The sequence below is a fragment of the Anastrepha ludens genome, chromosome 5 (assembly GCF_028408465.1).
Source record: "Anastrepha ludens isolate Willacy chromosome 5, idAnaLude1.1, whole genome shotgun sequence".
Classification (NCBI taxonomy): Eukaryota; Metazoa; Arthropoda; class Insecta; order Diptera; family Tephritidae; genus Anastrepha; species Anastrepha ludens.
The window spans coordinates 92,895,533-92,914,411 of record NC_071501.1 but is presented as its reverse complement, the minus strand read 5'-3'; positions in this window follow the sequence as shown (position 1 = coordinate 92,914,411).

Below are 18,879 nucleotides of genomic sequence, written 5' to 3'. Positions count from 1 at the left end.
TTATTAGCTTGGATGTGAGTATCCAATTGGAAAAAGTCTTAATAGTCGCTTGATTATCTGAAAATGTGGCAATAAATGCGTCTTTCAAAGATTTTTTTGGATCATGCTGATACAGGTTAGACTGCCAGCATCCAGCCTAACACTGAGGAGCTATAAGTGGCAAGCAAATGTACGTTTGAACTGTAAAATTAGTATTATAAACCATAGGTTCAGATCCCTTGCTCTGTCCAAAAAGCCTTCTATAGATTTACTTGACCACTTTCCTTATAGTTTCGCCCAGATGTTTGACTCCGTTTGGCTTGTGAAAATTATAGTGAACCTTTCTCTTTTTAAACTTGGCTAATAATTAAACATCCACCAAAGCTCTACGGTGAGCTACGATCAAACCAAACGAATTTAACGAATATCATAGATTCTTATCATGTCTGTATAGTATTCTGGGATACATGAGTCTTCCGACATTTCCTAGCCGAAGCAATTGAAAACATAATAGTAGGCAAGTCAACTTTGTCACGTACGAAGTTTTGCTTAAGCCACTCGCCGGACAATGGAATGCGCCTTATTTATGGGTACCAAAAATAATACGACTCTTCATGAGAATCTTAAAGGATCTTAAGTTCGGCGATATTGAAGCTGCAAAGTTTTTTCTGCAAGAGGGAGAAGTTAAGTCAAGATTTATGGATAGTTGGTTCAGAAAGTCGAAAAATCATCTCTCGTGCGCATCATAAAATAGCTTTTGATCTTCGAATAACCTTTATAAGCTTTACACATAAATAAAACCATTTAATATAGCCACCAAAATAATTAATCAATGGTGTGTAGTTCTGAGATCGGGTTCTTCATTAATTTTTTTTCAAATCGACAAAGTTTAAGTGGCAAGTCTATAGGAGACATTTTCTAATATCCTCAGTGTGTCTAGTTTGTCCATCTGCTAAAGCATAGTGAGTGTTGTGGGAAAACAAGACCTTCAAACAACAGCGGATATACAGAAGATGGCTAGCGAGAATATTTCCAACGAACAGCTAATAAAGGAAAGTACGTACCTCCAAGCTTGGTTGGGAAGAATTTCCTAAATGTTCTGTAATTTTATGACCTGTTGCTCACGCGAAGTAGCAGAAGCGGTGCCAGTACAAGTTGACTACCTCAGGAATTCGACTCCAATGTAGTTGAACTAATTCTGACGTTTTTCAGACCTAGGAAACTCTTTTCGATTCAATTTCAAAGGTATATTCATGCCTCTCTACTGCCTTTATATGTAGAATTAAGTACGCCTTTAAGATACAAAATTCGTTATAGGCAACCGTCTGTGCGGAATTCTATGAACATAATGAGATCATTTGGAGGTTTTCAGGTTTGTTGTATGCAATCCTTTTCATTTTGCCATAATTTTGATCTCCCCACACTAATTTTTAAATCTGACTCAAACTCGCCGAGTAATAAAAATATATTAGTGTACAAATGTTTATGTATGTATGTTACATTATGTTGCCCCGTGGCTGTTTAGCGCCTGCGACGTTGTTCATCCACGCAGCCTCTGCCCCTCCCCTGGCTGTCGAATGCAATTTTTGGTGTTTCTGGCATATTCGATGGGCCAAACATAAAATTTCAATTAACCACTGCCCATAAAATCGAACATTACAACAGCAGCAACAACAAATGTAGCAAAACAAGCTGCAGGCACAGCACAGGTACAAATGACAGCAATTAAAGGTATCAAGAACAGTTGGAATTAAAAAATAAAATATGACCAAGAAAAAAAAAGATAGAAGAAAGAAAAATATGGACAGCTAGGAAAGATAGCAGCCCAAGCTGAAAAAGGAGGTGTAGAAGATGTGCAGCAAAATAAAAATAGATTCTTCTTCTGCACCGCCGAAAGCAGTGTGGCTGCGTATGCGCATGGATTCCACGTGAAGCCAGGTCAATTGTGTTAGAAAGAAGAGTTGGAATATTTGCATTAAAAGAATATTAAGAAAAATATAATATTTTGGTTTTTATACTCATTTTAACAAAAATACGTTATTACACACAGTGGACTACCGCTAAATGGCCTTACAGTCGACTCTCGTTAATTTGATATTCGAGGGACTCTTAAAATATTACGAATCATCGAGTGTTTGAAATATTAATATAAATGGATCAAAATTTCTGAGAGAAAATAAATAAAACTTAGAATTATCAAGTGCTTTTATTTAAATGCTAATGTTTTATATATTCATAATGTTCATTAATTATTAATTTTGAAAAGAACTCATTTCTACGGGTTTGCTTCGAAGCACATTGCTGCTGCTCAGACTTTTCAATCATGAGAAAAAGTGCCTGATATGCTGTTTCATCAGTTTTGTTTTGTAGACAAAAGCTTTGTAAGTTATCGAGTGTGGCTCTTGCTACCTTAACTGACACCTCTGCTACAGGTTCTGATGTATCGTCTTCATCTTCATCTTCATCGTTGCTCTTTTCATTTCTATCTGTCGCAGATAAAATTTCGCCATCGATTAGTGATCCTGAGACAGCAACATCTTCATCCACTTGAACAACATCTTTTGCAACATCGCTTCTCTTCTCACCTCTTTCTACTTTTGCAATTAATTTCTTCTTTTTAGCAATCGTCAAACATTTATACTTTTTAGGATTCATATTTAATACAAATTTTTACTCTGACGATTCGTGAGTCAAAATGTGCCTATATTTTATGCGTAATATGCAACCACGCACAGTAAAGGTATTTTCAGGGGATCCCAACATTCAAAATTCTTACTAACATACCAAGAAACTTTGCCAATTTGAATTGTCGAGCGTTTGACCACGTAGTAATGAGAATTTCGAATTTTCGGTTCGAATTACCTAGTGCATAAAAATGTATGGACATAATTCGAAATATAAAGAGATTTTGTAGGGGACTAGGGAAATATCGCAGGTTTTAATTAACGAGAGTCGACAGACTTTTTTTTTTAAATAGTGCCAGCTGTGCATGTTACATATAATTTGAATATCCCGATACCCCAATCGTTGACGACGGAATTGACGTTCCGCTACCCGACCATGACGAGGTGAGAATAGCAATATCACGGCTAAAGGACAACAAAGCCGAGGGCGCCGACAGACTGCCGGCTGAGCTATTCAAACATGGCGGCGAGGAGCTGGTAAGGTGCATGCATCAGCTTCTATGCAAAATATGGTCGGATGAAAGCATGCCTGCCGATTGGAATTTAAGTGTGCTCTGCCCAATCTATAAGAATTACCGCGGGACTAGTCTTCTAAATATCGCTTATAAGGTTCTAGCGAGCGTACTGGGCGAAAGGCTTAAGTTCACTATCAACCAACTGATGGGACCTTATCAGTGTAACTTTAGATTTGGTAGAACTACAATCGATCAGATACTCACAATACGCCAAGTCTTGGAAAATACCTATGAAAGGGGAATCGACACACACACATTTGTCGATCTTAAAGCTGCATTCGACAGCACAAAAAGGAGTTGCTTATATGCCGCGATGTCTAAATTTGGTATCCTCGTGAAGGGATCTTTCCGAGCCGTTTGATACCAAACGAGGCTTCAGACAGGGTGACTCGCTGTCGTGTGACTTCTTTAACCTGATGTTAGAAAAGATCGTACGAGCCGCAGAACTTAATCGCTCAGGCACAATATTTTATAAGAGCGTACAATTGTTGGCGTATGCCGATGATATTGATATCATCGGCCTTAACAACCGCACTGTTAGTTATCTCTTCTCCAAACTGGATAAAGAAGCAAAGCGAATGGGTCTGATGGTGAACGAGGACAAATCGAAATGCCTGTCATCAAACAAAAAAGTTGGCGCACTCCTGTACTGGTGCCCACGTCGCTGTTGTCAGTTATGATTTCGAGGTTGTAAGAAACTTTGTTTCTCTAGGAATCAGCATTACCACCGATAAAAATATCTGCCTTGAAATCCAACCGAAACTCTCTCTCTTGCCCATAAGTGCTACTTCGGACTAAGTAGGCAATTGAATAGTAAAGACCTCTCTCTCGACGAACAAAACTGACACTCTACAAGGCTCCCGTAATGCCCGTCCTAAAGTATGGCGCAGAAGCGTGGACGCTGACAATATCCGATGAGGTGTCACGTGGAGTGTTCGAGAGAAAGATTTTGCGGAAGGTTTTTGGACCTTGGACGAGAAAGAAATAACTGGCGCATTTTGTTAAACTTGCCCAAAATCAAAGAAGAAGAAGAAAAAGAAGAAGAAAAAGAAGAAGAAAAAGAAGAAGAAGAAGAAGAAAAATCAGCAGAAGAAGAAGAAAGATAAGAAGAAGAAGATGAACAAGTTGTCGGTGTTTTTAAAAGCACAGATAAAATTTAGCAAAATTCGATGAAATTATGCCCTTTTGGAATGTTTCTGGTTTCTGGAAGTTATGAAATCTTACTGTTCCTGAGGTCAAATAATTTTTATTTTTGATATTTATTTTTACCTAAAATTTACGTAAAATGTTTCCTTATTATTCAAAAACAAAAAATTTCGTAATTAACTCATTTGACAGAAAAAAATTATATATTTTGATTGCAAAATACGTGTCTAATTAAAAAAAAAATAAAAAATTGGTATGAAAATACGAAAAAAAATTGTGAAAAAAATAATGACAATAAAAATTAATTGAAAAAATTACATATAACGTAATCTTCAAGCAACCTTCTTTTTTAGGGTTAACAAGCCTCTCCTGCTGCTTATTGACTTGCTTCTGTCGACTTTCGGCTGCTCTAAAAGGGTTGCGTCTGCAAGTCAGTAATCGATATTTTGTACGCATCTTACAAAAAAAATAGGTAAGTAAGTTGCATTTGTATTGTATCCACATACATATATATGTATCCATATATATGTCTACCTGTAAAATTGCTGCTGCAGGAATAGAAGCTATTGGGAGCAACACTTCAACAACAGCAGCCGCTGCAGCGGCTATATAACCGGCAGAAGCACTAAATGCCTGGTGTTGCAACATCATGCACTACCGCTGCCTAAACTACCTTAAACGAGTAGTGGCTCCTATCACTGCTTTGCCTCAATATTATTGCCACACTTTAGCTGCGTTGCACCACTAATGTTGCATGTACAGAAAAGTGGAGTCTGTGTTTTGTCTGCGCTTACACATAAACCAACGCACAGTGTTTAAGTTGAAAAGTGTTAAAAGCTCATGTGTTGCAACTTGCCACACATGCACTAACTTTGTGGCACGAATTGCCGGATCAAATGAAATCACTAAATTGTTATGTGGCAAATGTTGCGCAAATGTTATTGAAATTGGGTTTTTATGTTGTTATAAACTGCACTGCTAACACACATTAATACATGCACACACACTAATGTTTGCACCAAAAAAAATCTAAAAAATAAATAATAAAATAAAAAAAAAAAAGAGATATAATTCAATAGCAGCCTGCGTGAGCCAATGATGATTCTGTTGGATTAGAATTATTTGGTTGCTTACTCTGCGCATAGAATTCTTGTGTAAGGCTGATTAGCGTTTTTTTAAATGTAACATTTGAGTGTATGTGTAGAGCACAAGAGATACCTTTAGATACCTTTAACAAGCATGAGTCAAGGGGCTGTTGAGTGAGTCGTCTCTTGGCAGTGACTCAGCTCAGGCAGTGACATTAGAAAAATTATTGCCTCCTTCGACCGAAGGTGAGGAACTGAAGCGTTTATATTCTACGAGTAGTTCTCCAAATTGGAGGTGAGATCTAGGTTAGGTTAGGTTATGGCGGTAATCGGTCCGTATGACCAACTCACTTAGACCTTACAGGTCCCTTGTGATACCACTGTGCGACACGGGAACCTTGTTTATTTATTTTTATGATACCATTTTGAGGCTCTTATGAAGCGCAGGATTGGTCTAAGCCCTGTGCCAGATAGTTCTGTAAGAGAATTGAAAAATTGTTTACCTAGACAACCTGCTCTGACTTTAGATAGGGCTGGACAATTGCAAAGAAAGTGCTCAACTGTTTCTTTCTCTTTCTCATCTCTGAAACTTCTGCAATATTCATGGGAGAAAACTCCTAGTCTTGAGGAATGCCTGCCAAATAGCAAATAACAAGCCACGACCTTTGAGATATTGTCTCTTGTTCCTTTCTTGTTTATTTGCGGCCATAGTAGCCTCGCTGTTACACATGTATCTTCATCTTCCCATGACCTACTCGTATTGGCCTCTTGGGTAATGGCCAAAGGTATTCCAATGGTACTTTTATCACTGAACAGTTGAAGAGCAGTACCTTTTCTGGCTAGCTTATCAGCTTTACAGTTTCCCTCAATATCTCTGTGTCCCGGAACCCAAATAATGCGATGAGATCTAAGAGTATCGAAAGTCTATAACCAAGTTTCTTATTATTATTTTTAGTTATACAAACTTTTCTAAGCCCTGCTTCGATTGATACCTTATGAAGGCATTGTTGCTATCAAGGAGATCATCTCACGGTACTCCCAAGATGCGTACTACTTCGATGGTGTCATATAAAAGCGGAAGGTGTGTTAGATAAGCTGCTTGAAGTGTGCTTCTGAAGATGTACTTCATATCGTACAATACTTCTTCCTTTAATGAATTACGCACTACTCCAAAATTCCATGGAAAAGAACCCTTTTGTTGGTTCACCAAGGCGTACATAAAGGAAGTGGGTAAAGACTTGGAAGATTGGCAACTCAAACGACACTGAATGGAGAGTTCAGGGCAGTGGCAGACTAAATACGGGTGGCTGATGAATTTTGCTACATTAAGAAACTCAAATAACTTTTTTTTTAGTGTATGGAATTCATTTATTTTTTTTTCAAGTTGAAGGCCATTAAATTTTATTAAATGCAGCTTAACTAGTTTTAAAAATAATTGAATTTAAATGCCTCCCATGCTCGTTGACACAAGTGCGGCATCTTAGTAAAAAGTTGTTCATTGCTGCTTTGAGAGTTGCGACAGGAATAGCCGCAATTGTTGCCCGATTGGATTGTTTTAGTTCATCCAAATTTGTTGGCTTTGTTTTATAAACTTCTTGTTTACATAAACCCCACAAGAAAAAATCAGGTGCAGTAAGGTCAGGCGACCTGGGGGGCCAACAAAATTCGGAGTTTCTTGAAATCAGTTTATTGGGAAATTTTCGTCGCAACTCTGTCATAACAGTCTTGGCTATGTGAGACGTTGCCCCATCTTGTTGAAACCACACAGAGTTGAAAGGAATTTTCTTTCGGCGTAGTTCTGGATAGAAAAATTCTTTCAGCATTTTCAAATAACGGTCTCCAGTAACCGTAACGGTGTGACCATTTTCTTCAAAAAAATAAGGCCCGACAATACAGCGTGAAGAAACCGCACACCACACTGTCACGCGAAGAGGATGCCGTTTAAATCGAAATGGGCCTCATCAGACATGAAAAGGCAGTTTAACATGTTTTGGTCTTCTTCCACCATTTGCAGGATCTTTTGGCAAAATTCCAAGCGAATCGGCAAGTCTGCTGCATTCAGTTTGTTAACCATTTCAATTTTGTAGGGAAATAAGTCTAAATCTTTGTGCATTATTGTTTGCAAAGACTGTCGGCTGACACCAAGTTGAGCAGATAAGCTTCTTGTTGAAACCCTTGGATTGCTTTGTATAGCTGCAGCTACAGCAGCGATCGTTTCCTCCGTCCGAACTGGTGGGTTTCGATGATAAGGCCTTCTTGCGACTGTTCCTTGCTCAGCAAAATTATTCACCAGTCTCATTATGGTCCATCTGCTCGGGCGGGGGATCGCCGCCAAACATCCGCCTGTACTCTCTCTGTACCAAAACTACGGACTCCAGTGCGTGATAGCGGCGGACTATCCAAATTCTTGTTTGCGTGTCCCAGTTATCCATTTTAATAAATTTTAAAGATCAATCTGCAAATTAAAACAAAAATGGAACAGATAACTTAAAAAGAAAAAAAGTTATTCAATTTTTTTTTTGGTAGCGGCTTTCATCAGCCACCCTGTAGTTTATTCTTCCCTCTCGAAGAGTATCGAATTCAAACGACACTGGATGGAGAGTTCACGGCAGTGACTAAACAGTTTATCTTTACTTCCAGAAGAGCATCAAATAGGCGCCTAAGCCTGGGTAGAGAGGGCTTACGACCTTTCACTGGAACATTGTAGTCTTCTTTATCATTTCAGGAAACTATAATTAGTAATAATAAGCATCTCCCATTTTGGGGAACTGGACGAATATGCAGTTCTCGGAAGACGAAAACTCGTAAACCCAGATAGTGCGACACTAAGACCATTGATGATATTTTCCTGGAGGAGGTACTCAAACTCATCTTCAAGTCTACTGTTAAGGAGTCCCTGTGGTCTAGAACTCGAAAATATAGGGTATTTTCAGGAATTTTTTTACAATAAAAAAAAAATGAAAAACGATATTTAAATTTTTAAGGCTTTTTATTTAATTTATTTTACATACAAAAAGAAACAACATTTTTTTTTAATTTTAATACTTTAAAAAATGGCTCTGTAGTTGACCTTCCCGAAAAATTTAACCTGGACGGTGTTGTCCATTTTGGCTCTTCTATTTATCTGAAACGCAAAAACAAAAAAAATATTAATCAGTATGACTCTAGCTATGTCCCGCTACTAGAACAAAAAAAAAAATTTAGACAAAATGGCGCGGTTTTGAATTCGATACTCTAAAAACCGGTTCTTTTTCAGTTTTTTAATAAAAAACGGAATAATTGAAATAATAATATGATACTAGTACGGGCGATAGCTATTGACGTTGTGAACAACATATTAAAATTTCAGACGATTCGGTTGAATAGTTTTTTTCTTTTTTTGACAACAAAACGTCATTTCGAGATAAATGAGTTTAAAGTTTGAGGTACAGGAGCGCGCGGACTGCTCTCTACCTAGTTAATGGGCTGTAGAAGCTAAAATATTTTGAATTTCCGCGTAAAAATTTCACAGTATATTCTTAAGATGCCATACTTTCGAAATATCGAAAAAACATAAAGGCAATTTTTTGAAATTTCTAGACCACTGGGTTCCCTTAAGAGTCACGTTCAAGCATAAGCATATAAATGGTTTTCCAATAACAGGTGTTACAGGGGAAGGGATTGCACTATCGAGAGATGATTAACGATTTTTTATGGTATTGATCTAGACAATGTTTATTTTCAACAAGACGGCGCTACGTGCCAAACAAGCAACGAAACCAATGATCTTTTACGGGAAAATTTTCCGAACCGTGTTATCTCTCGAAGAGGTGATCACAAGTGGCCACCGAGATCCACATGAAAGAGAAGGTCTCTGAAATAAGCATCCGATCATTTATAATAAAAAATTCAAATTTCAAATTCTATGAAAAAAGCTCCTCATAAAAAACTACTGTCGTTTGGGGTCGGATTAAAACTGCAGGTCCCTTCGTTTGTATAAAATATCAAGATGTACAGCACAAATAGGAGGAAGAGCTCGGCTAAACATATTAGAGCCAATTATATGTAAAAATATATAAGTATATTTCCTGTCGATGGACAGTCGCATCGAGTTGCTGGCGTAGGTGTTGTTGAACATCGTTCTTCAAACAAAGGAGATAACTTTTGATTTGTTTAACAGGCGACTCAGCTTCAAGCAAGTCTCTGCACGGCAGTACCTGAGGCAATAGTCCAATATAAACCGGACGGTTCATTCTCTTCCTTAGCCACCACCAGGATGTACCGCATCGAATAAATTCAGGGACAGAGCATTCCTAACTATCGTATGTCAAAACGTAGCTAGCAGACCCGCTGCAGAACCGCTCTATTAGCTCCACTAAGTCTAAGTTGGCTGAAAGCTTGGCCTGCTATATTAGTCGTCCCCTTCTATTGCCTGCCATATAAAACGTCGCCTGATCGCGCAAATCTCCATAAATCCTACGCAATATTCATGTCACGGATGTTCTAAGATACACTTTATTGGTAGTTGTTACGGTCCAGGCTTCAGCACCATACAATAGAATGAGCACGAAGAGGCTTTCAAAGATGATTTTTGTTCGTACGAGAGAGAATTTTACTATTTAATTGCCTAATTAGTCAAAAGTAGAACTTATCGGTATTAGAAATTCTTGGTGTTAATATTGGCTGCGTTATGAAATGTAAAAATAGACTGAATAAATAGGAAGTATGTCTTGTCAAATTAACTTCTATAAAGTCAGAGCTCCGATTCGAAGCCCATGTGTGGGCATGAAATACCAAAGTGATAATCTAAAAGCGATCATCCCTTGACAGGCACTGACAACCTTTCGAATATATTTTTGCCATGAAAAAGTTCCTCACAAAAAACCATCTGCTATTCGGTTTTTTTGTGGAACAACATTAAGACGACCCCCCAAAAATTGGAGGAAGAGCCCAGCCAAATACATACTCTATACAAAATGTTAGTGTTTCTCTGTGTTATCAAAGAGAAAATTCAAAAACCACAGCATTCCGATCTATTTTGCTTTTTTTTTCAGTCGCAGTAGTTTACGCCTGCTGATGGTTATTTTGTTTAAAAAGAGATCAGTTGAGATGTTTCTAGCCTTTCGAATGGATATGCGAGATGTTAAGTGGCAAGTTTGGTTTGACAAGCAGCACAGAATATGAAGAACCCAAAACGAGATTGTGGATCAAATTATCTGCTTGTGAACTACTTGTGAGAGGGCATAGACAAGGAAGGTTTTGGTTGGGTGATTAGTTGAAGTGGTGATTCACCAAGAATCTCATTAGTACTTCCGCCAACTGCGCGATTGAGGAACCTTATAAGGTTGTTTAAGTCTATTCGGGCGGCCGCCGTGACCGAATGAGTTGGTGCGTGACTATCATTCGCAATTAAGAGAGAACATAGGTTCGAATCTCGGCGAAATACCAAAATTATGAAAAACATTTTTTTAATAGCGGTCGCCCCTCGGCAGGCAATGGCAAACCTCCGAGTGTATTTCTGCCATGAAAAAGCTCCTCATAAAAATATCTGCCGTTCGGAGTCGGCTTAAAACTGTAGGCCCCTCCATTTATGGAACAACATCACGGCGAACACCACAAATAGGAGGAGGAGCTCGGCCAAACACCCAAAAAGGGTGTACGCGCCAATTATAGATATATATGTATAAGTCTATTCGGGCCACCTCTTCGAAGTTTTCAAAAAGCGGTTTGCTAAGGGTTAACACCCCCGCCTTCCATAGGGCAGGGAAGATAGTTTCCTTTTTATCCGGTACTGGCACCATTATGGCAGTATATATTGTAAGGGATACCCATTTTGACTGTCTGCTCACCTATGGACCATAATCCAGTCATCACTGCCGTGAGTCTGTAGGCATCCCTTGGTTTCATATTTGTGTAATGAAGGTTGTTAGCGGTTGTAGGTGGGTCATAACGCTCTGCTAACTTTTAATACCTTTTTTATTTAGAATTTTTTTCTTGCAATTTTTGATTAATTTATACATTCCTTATTCTGTAGAGAAAGCTTCTTGACATCGGCGCTGATATTCACTGAAAATTTCATCCAGCCAGGCTCTTTGGAAATACGTTTCGTTAATTCCAGCTTTCTTTTAATGAAGCCGGCAATATATTCGATCTTTGAGACTCTCCTGCTCTTCTCCCTTTTTTAGCTCTTTGTAAAATGTTAAACATAACATCAGAAAGAAAGCTTTTTAAACTCGGTATGTTAGCATGCTTTCCGTGGTCCTGGGCATACCGATGGAAACCACTGACTAATTAGTCGCTTCTAAGCGCACCTTTTTGAAATCGAAATGTTTTTTCAACAAATTTTACTTTTCCTCCACTTTTATTTAAAATTTGTAGAGGTAGCAACCCAGTGTCTTACTAAGGGAGCCGATTTGTTAAGAGGGAACGAGAAAGCTGCTTACTTCGCAAACCTGTTATTATTGAATCATAAAACCTGAGGTAGTATTTCTGTCATGAAAAAGCTTCTCATAAAAATCTTCTGCGGTTTGCGATGGCACCGAGCTACAGGCCTCACGATTTGTAGATCAAGTGCAAGTTGGTTAGTCGGAAAAAAATTCTTTATTAGTTTGATTTGGAAGGTCTTTACGATAAGAGGGAGCTCAATAAGAAGGACCTCGCTTTGTATTATTCCTCCTAAGCAGACACAGTTGAATTTAGTTATTATTTTATACACCTACAAGAATTTCTTGTTTTAAGGCGCTTTCTTAAGTGATACAATTTTTTCAGTCAAGTTTTTGTTTCTGTCTTTCACATATTTTTAATATAATTTTTTAAATTTCCATCTGTTCTAAATAACACTGACATTTACCTACCGTTGGGGCTTGTGAACCATATCAATCGATTAAATATGTAGCAATTTGTGCAACAGCAATTACCTACAACAATTGTGGCCATTAACAGCATATTCACACCAGCACCACCCAAAGCACCAGCACCAATGCCATCCCCCTCCATCAGCACCATCAACATACTCAACCATCACCCATAACCACTTGCGGCTGCCAGTGAGTTGCGATAATATTCTCACAATTATCAATAAAGATTTCTGTGAAAAAAAAAAAAATTCCACGAAATTGCACAGAAGTCATTTAGGCGGCCAATATGGCAGTGAGTAGGGTGAGCTCAGTAGGAGGAGGATTAGGATGAGGAGAAGCTGATGTTGGTGGGTTGCAGGAGTAATAATAATATGGAACAGAACAACACAGAATGCCCGCAGATTACAAGCAATGGGGGATTGGTGGCAAGGAAAGCAATAAAAGCGAGGCGTTGGTGGCTACCGCTGCAATGGAGCAGCGATCAAGGTTACAGAGCTGCTGTGGTAATTTGTGGGCGATAGGGCTGGCTTAATTCACCAACCAACAACAGCAGCAACATTTATATTACAACAACAACAAACAAATAAGTAACAACAACAAATAAGCAGTAAAGACTAAGCGAAATGCATCAGTTGTAGTGTGAAGCCATGGGGGCAGGGGTGCATAGCTGTAGTAATGTTGCAACATCAACAGCACTGATTTGCACTTCGTGTCCTTTAGACTCGCGTAATTTTGCGAATTTTGAACAAATTGTTTCGTTGTTGCTTTGTTTATGTTTTCTTGCTTTTTTCATTTTTGGAATGCAGCTGCAAGGTGTGAGTTGCATCAGCAACAATAATCGCAGCAGCAGGCACAATTTGCGATGCAAGTGTGTGAGTGTGTGAACGAGTGAGTGAGTGATTGCTGCATGCAACAGGTTAACAACATTAACAACAACAACAGCAACCATCACCTCACAACCTGTTGCCTAGCCAACTAACCGTTGGCTAACTGAGTTAGCGTCAATTGTTGAGTGAATGATTGCCTTTGTTGTTGCCAGCGCACCAACAACTGCCTGGGAATCAATGGCAGCAAATTACTGGCTGCTGGCTGCTGTTGCTGCTGCTGTTGCTGCTGCTGATTTTGATTTTGAAATTTGAACTTGAGGCTAAAGGTAAAAATTGTTTGTCGAATAATAGCCCGCAAACGAGCTGCAATAAAATAGAAACACCAACCAGTTACAACAACAATTACAAAATAGCTATTGCAACAATAACAAGAGAGCTATAAATGCCAAGTAAAAAGTTATTTTAAGCATTTGCTTGTAATTCCACAACAAGTAACTTAGGTTGAGATTTGTGTTGATACCAAGCAAATGTTTAAAGGGTGATCGTAAAACAAGTGTACTTAAACAGCGCATTTTAGATGCTTTCAAAATTGGTTCAAGCGAGTGCTTCAGTGTATTAACTTTCAAGAAGAATATTTTGAAAAAAAAAACAGTGAAGTGATTTTCATTATTATTTTACTGAATTTTCATTATATGGCGCAAAATATAAAAGGCTAAAAAGACTACGTGGGTCTTCATAATGTTGAGAAGATATTTCAGCCATTATCCAAGCAAAGCACACACGATCGAAATGGAAGCGACACGCTCTAGATTCCGCCTAAGCGCCTCGAAGGTACTCATCGAAAAGTTTCATATTGCGATACATCATAAATAATCAAAAAGTTCCGGGAATAACAACCAGGTGGCGCTCTAAGTAAACTGATTTTAATTCTGTTTTTGGTTTTTGTTAGACTGCCACGTCTCCCTTTAATATTTCTACTAAAATTTTATCGCCACTGCTTGAGGTTTGCAAAAGTTCGCCATCTTGAGCAAATCTATCTCTGAATTTCTGAATATACAAATTCCAGGAACTTTTTCATTAAGGTGGTATATTTTTAGGTCATAATTCGCAGTTTTATTTGAGTTTTAGCCAAAATACTTACAAATATTATAAAAAAAAATATAAAAGTACGTTGCAGTTGTGGAATTAACGTTTTTTATGGAAACGTATGAAAATATTTTACTTTCTTCGAATTTGCATCTACTTATACAAGTATAATTCGCGATTAATGGCAACCCCTAGCTAGTTATCGAATTTAAATGAAGGTGATTCGAAAACGTTTTCGAACTCTTCCATCTGACTCGGAATAGAGAAGACCACCATGAACACGAGTCGAAATGCAGAACAGGACCGTATTCTTTTTTTAATTTTAATTGTTTTTTAATTTTTGTAAAACAATTTTTTTTTTCAAAATACTTCAAAGAATTAAGTATATGTGCAATGGTATTTTCACATGAAAAACTATAAAGAAGCAGGAGAATTGTTCAACCAATAATTTTAATATATATTTAGGAAAAATAGGAACAAAAAATTATACAACAAAAATTCAACATGACTAAATTTATTAAATCAAAAAAGAAATTAAAATAACTTCATATGAAATAAGTATATATGCATTGGCCTTTCTTTATACTTTTTTTCAACGTTTCTATAACTTTCGATTTTCTAATAATTAATATGTTTTCCATTTTTAGAAAGGACATCATTTATACGTTTAGGCATAGAGTCTGTCAAGTTTTGAAGAGTGAAATCACCTATCTTATCCCACTCTTCCACCAAAGCACCTTTCAGGTCTTTGATTGTTTCTAACTGCAGACCATTTTTTTAATGCTATATTCCCCAGGTCCTCAATTGGGTGCTGGCCAATCCAGAGTTAAACGACCCGTATGGATTGAAGCGTTGTCTGGCTGGAAAACCCAGTCGCCTCCGTATATGTTTCCCGCAAACTCAATAAAAACATCCTCTAATATTTCAACACAGAATTCTGCGTTGGTTCTTGTCGGAATAAAATAAATTGGAGACTTTCCACCATGTCCGAAAGCGGCCCAAATCATCAAAGACCCACCATTGTAGTTCCGCTTATGGCGCGTTTGCCGTGGCTGCCATCTGAGTTGAACTTTTTTTCGTCCGAAAATACAACGTTTCGGAATTCGTTAGTCCAAAATTTATATTTTCTGGCAAATGCTAAACGAGCCTTAATATGGCGTGCTAATAGTTTAGGTACCGGCTCCCGCAAACAATATTTATGTGTTCCGTCCTCGACCAAATTTGATATATTCGTCTATCGGTGACCTTAAGACTTAAATGGTATTTGATTTTCTTGCAAGACATTTATTTTTGAGCAGCCAGACGACAAATTTCTCGTTTGCATCTGCTGTCGATGTTAGTTGGCCTGCCGCTTCGTTTGAGTTGACCATATGTTTCTGGATTTTTAAGAAAGTTGTTGATGGTATTCCTATGCCGATTTACTCTAGCAGTAGTTTCATGAATTCTTTTGCCACTTTCGCTTAGCCCTTTAATCAGACCACGCTCTTCACCGGATAAATGGCTTCCACGTGGCATTCTACAGATTTGCAATGCAAATAATACACAATTTTTTGATAACTTGCTCCCTATGCGTGCCAAATCAATACTGATCTCTGATTGCACATATAATTATTTCATATGAAAACCAAATCTCGCAACACAAATTTGTAATAACGGTACTGAGAATAACACTGCGTTACAAAAACGAACTTTTTTTCTGTCTTATGAACCAAATATACTTTTTCGAAGAGGGGAGAAAAAATAAAAATACACGTGTATCGGCGATTTTCATGTACACGTCAGAATGTTTTTTTTTTTATGTGTAACATATAGAGCTCGTAGTCCGCCTGTGTGAAAAACTTTGGATCAATTTTTAACCCTTTTTCCGTGATCCAATCGCGCTGAATTTCTGCAGGCAGACTCATGGAAATGTTTTTATTATGTAAAATTTAAAAAAAAAAATTTTATCAATTCTCAGATTTTCTTGAATTTTTTTTACTTTATACTTTCGCCGCAACAAAATTCGCTACGCTAATGTAGTATCGGTTATTCCAGCGGTTCTGTACTCACCAGAAGAACGTATAGCGGCTTCAATGGAGATTTTTGATGATGTTTCCGAACTAAGGGATGGAGAACCAAAAAAAGCATTAACATTTTTTAAAAGCATTAAAATTTTTAATGTAACAATTTTTAATTTTAATATAATAAAATTAATACAAAAATTCGGGGTTGTATATCTCTATTGTAATGCGGAGTGATACCCACTTTCTTTTTTTTTTAATTTCGATCAGTTGGCAACCCTGTGAAACATTGTCAGTGGCAACACCTAGCTGAAAAGTCTAGAAATGTGATACACTATCTGTGTGCCCAATTTCATTCAAATCCGTTAAGCTAATCCTGAGATCGTGTGGCTAAACAGATATGCATACAAGAATTGCTCGTTTAAAGTTATAAAATAAAAAAATAAAAAAAATTGTGACGTGTACATGAAAATCGCCGATACACGTGATTTTTATTTTTTATCCCCTTTCCGAAAAAGTATACTTGGTTCATAGGACAGAATGTGTGTAACGCGGTGTAATGACTAAAGAAGAATTTTGCAAGCGAATAGTTAAGTTGGATTGCAAGTACAGATTTTGGCATACAAACAAAAATGTACCGCTACTATCAAGCAAGATATCGGTATAAACAACTTTGCACATATATTTATTGTTTTTTCTTTTCGTAATTTTTTTTTGCAGAATTTGCAGGAGAGGACTGTGCATACGTATATATTTTTTTTTAATTCAAAAAAGTTTTCTCAAATTTTTGTAAAAAAAAAAATTAAGTATTTTTTCCCCATTTCCGCCAGGAACACGAGTCGAAATGCAGAACAGGTCCGTATATATATTTTTGTTTTACAAAAATGAAAGAAAAATGTTTTTCTCAAAACATATACATTTTTTAAAATTATTTTTTTGTAATGTTTTTGCAGAATTTACAGCACAAGACTTTACATACATATATATATATTTTTTTTTATTAAAAAGCAAGTATTCTCAAATTTTTGTAAAAAAAAACAATTTTTAATATTTTTTTTTTCAAATTCCGTTACGAACACGAGTCGAAATACAAAACAAGACCGTATATATGTATATATTGTACATTTTTTAATTAAAAAAAAAAAAAAAATCTATAATTTTTGTAAAACAATTTATTTTTTTCAAAATGTATAAATTTTTTCCAACATTTTTTTTGCAACTTTGTTTCCCCTTTTTTTCTGCTATTTTTGTAAAATACCTCCGTATGATTTTTTTATATTTTTTTATTAATATGTTCAGTAATTCCACTATGTTTCATTATGCAATCCTCATAACTTTTCGAGTTATATTCAAATGCATAAAACAAATCAGTGCGAATAACCGCTCTAGGCATTCTAACAACTATTTCGCTTTCCGTCAAGGCTAATAAATATTTTAATACTTTCTAAACTTCAAAACGCTCTGCCAGTCATTCTGGCAACTCTGCTGCTATCACAAAATAAAAGTATTCATAAATAAAATAAGAAATGCGCTCCCCAAATAAGCTTAACAAGCGCACTTACTCACCAATTCATGTGCCTTTGCAAATCGTGCAAATATGTATGACCAGAGTCAGGTGCATTTCCATCAAGATAATAGGAGTGTGCCGCCCGCCCCGCCGCAACAACAGTTGTACGTAGAAGTTAAAGTAGTGAGCAGCGGAGGCGGCAAAACCAAAGTCAGTTGGTGCTGATTGTAGTGTTGGCAGTACAGTCGAGTATATAAATATGTTTGCAAGTACCTACTGTACTTATATATAAAAATTCATTTTTTTTGCTGGCGTTGAAGGTGGTGCTTCGGTTGTTGTTGCGGCAATCTCGCGCGCTCCTATCACCTCTACAAAATCTTGCCCAGACAAGACAATTGCCCGGAATAAGTTCGCAAATTACTCCGGCTAACAACTGACGGCCAACAGACTGTCCGCTATATAGCTGTTAATGCGCATAGATTCCGGCGTGAACTTAGATATATTTTGTATAGTTATGCATGAATGTATGCATGTAAATATGTACTCATGCATGTTTGCTAGTGTTTCCAAACGCTCGTCCACTTGTTGTGCGCAACTGCCTGACTGAAGTCTATTTCGGACGCGGTATATTATTTGCACTTTATTATCACGTTAGCGAAATTAAAGAAACGTGCAACAATAATCAACTGCATGAAGCCAAAGCCAAAGCCAATAGCTGTGAATACAGGTTGGAATGTGAGGGAGTACATTTATATGTTTTTTTATATATTTAAATTTTTTGTGCGCCGATTGTGCCAAAAATTCAAACCGCCACTGGGTATATCAGGAACGATGTTGTAATGCAGTGCTTGGGCCTGTGAATATGTGTGTGTGTGTGCGCGCTTGAAAATAAATATATATTTATGCATATGCATTTGGATTTATATGCCGCGGGTTACACCCAACTCAACGGGCGGACATAACTGGTTCAACCTTGGTGATGGCTGCTCACTCAGCTCACTCGGACTACTGTATTGCTACGCTTACGAGCTCATTGCTACTTACTAGCGTTTATGTGACTGAATGTGAACTCGCATTGTTGTTGTTGGCTGTTGCTCTTGTTGCGCAATCTCATTACCGCAATATTTTTTACCTTTAACCTTTCCGTATAGGTTTTGAAAGCATTTTCTGTGTGTGGATTTTTGATTTATTTGGAATCATATTTTTGTACCTTT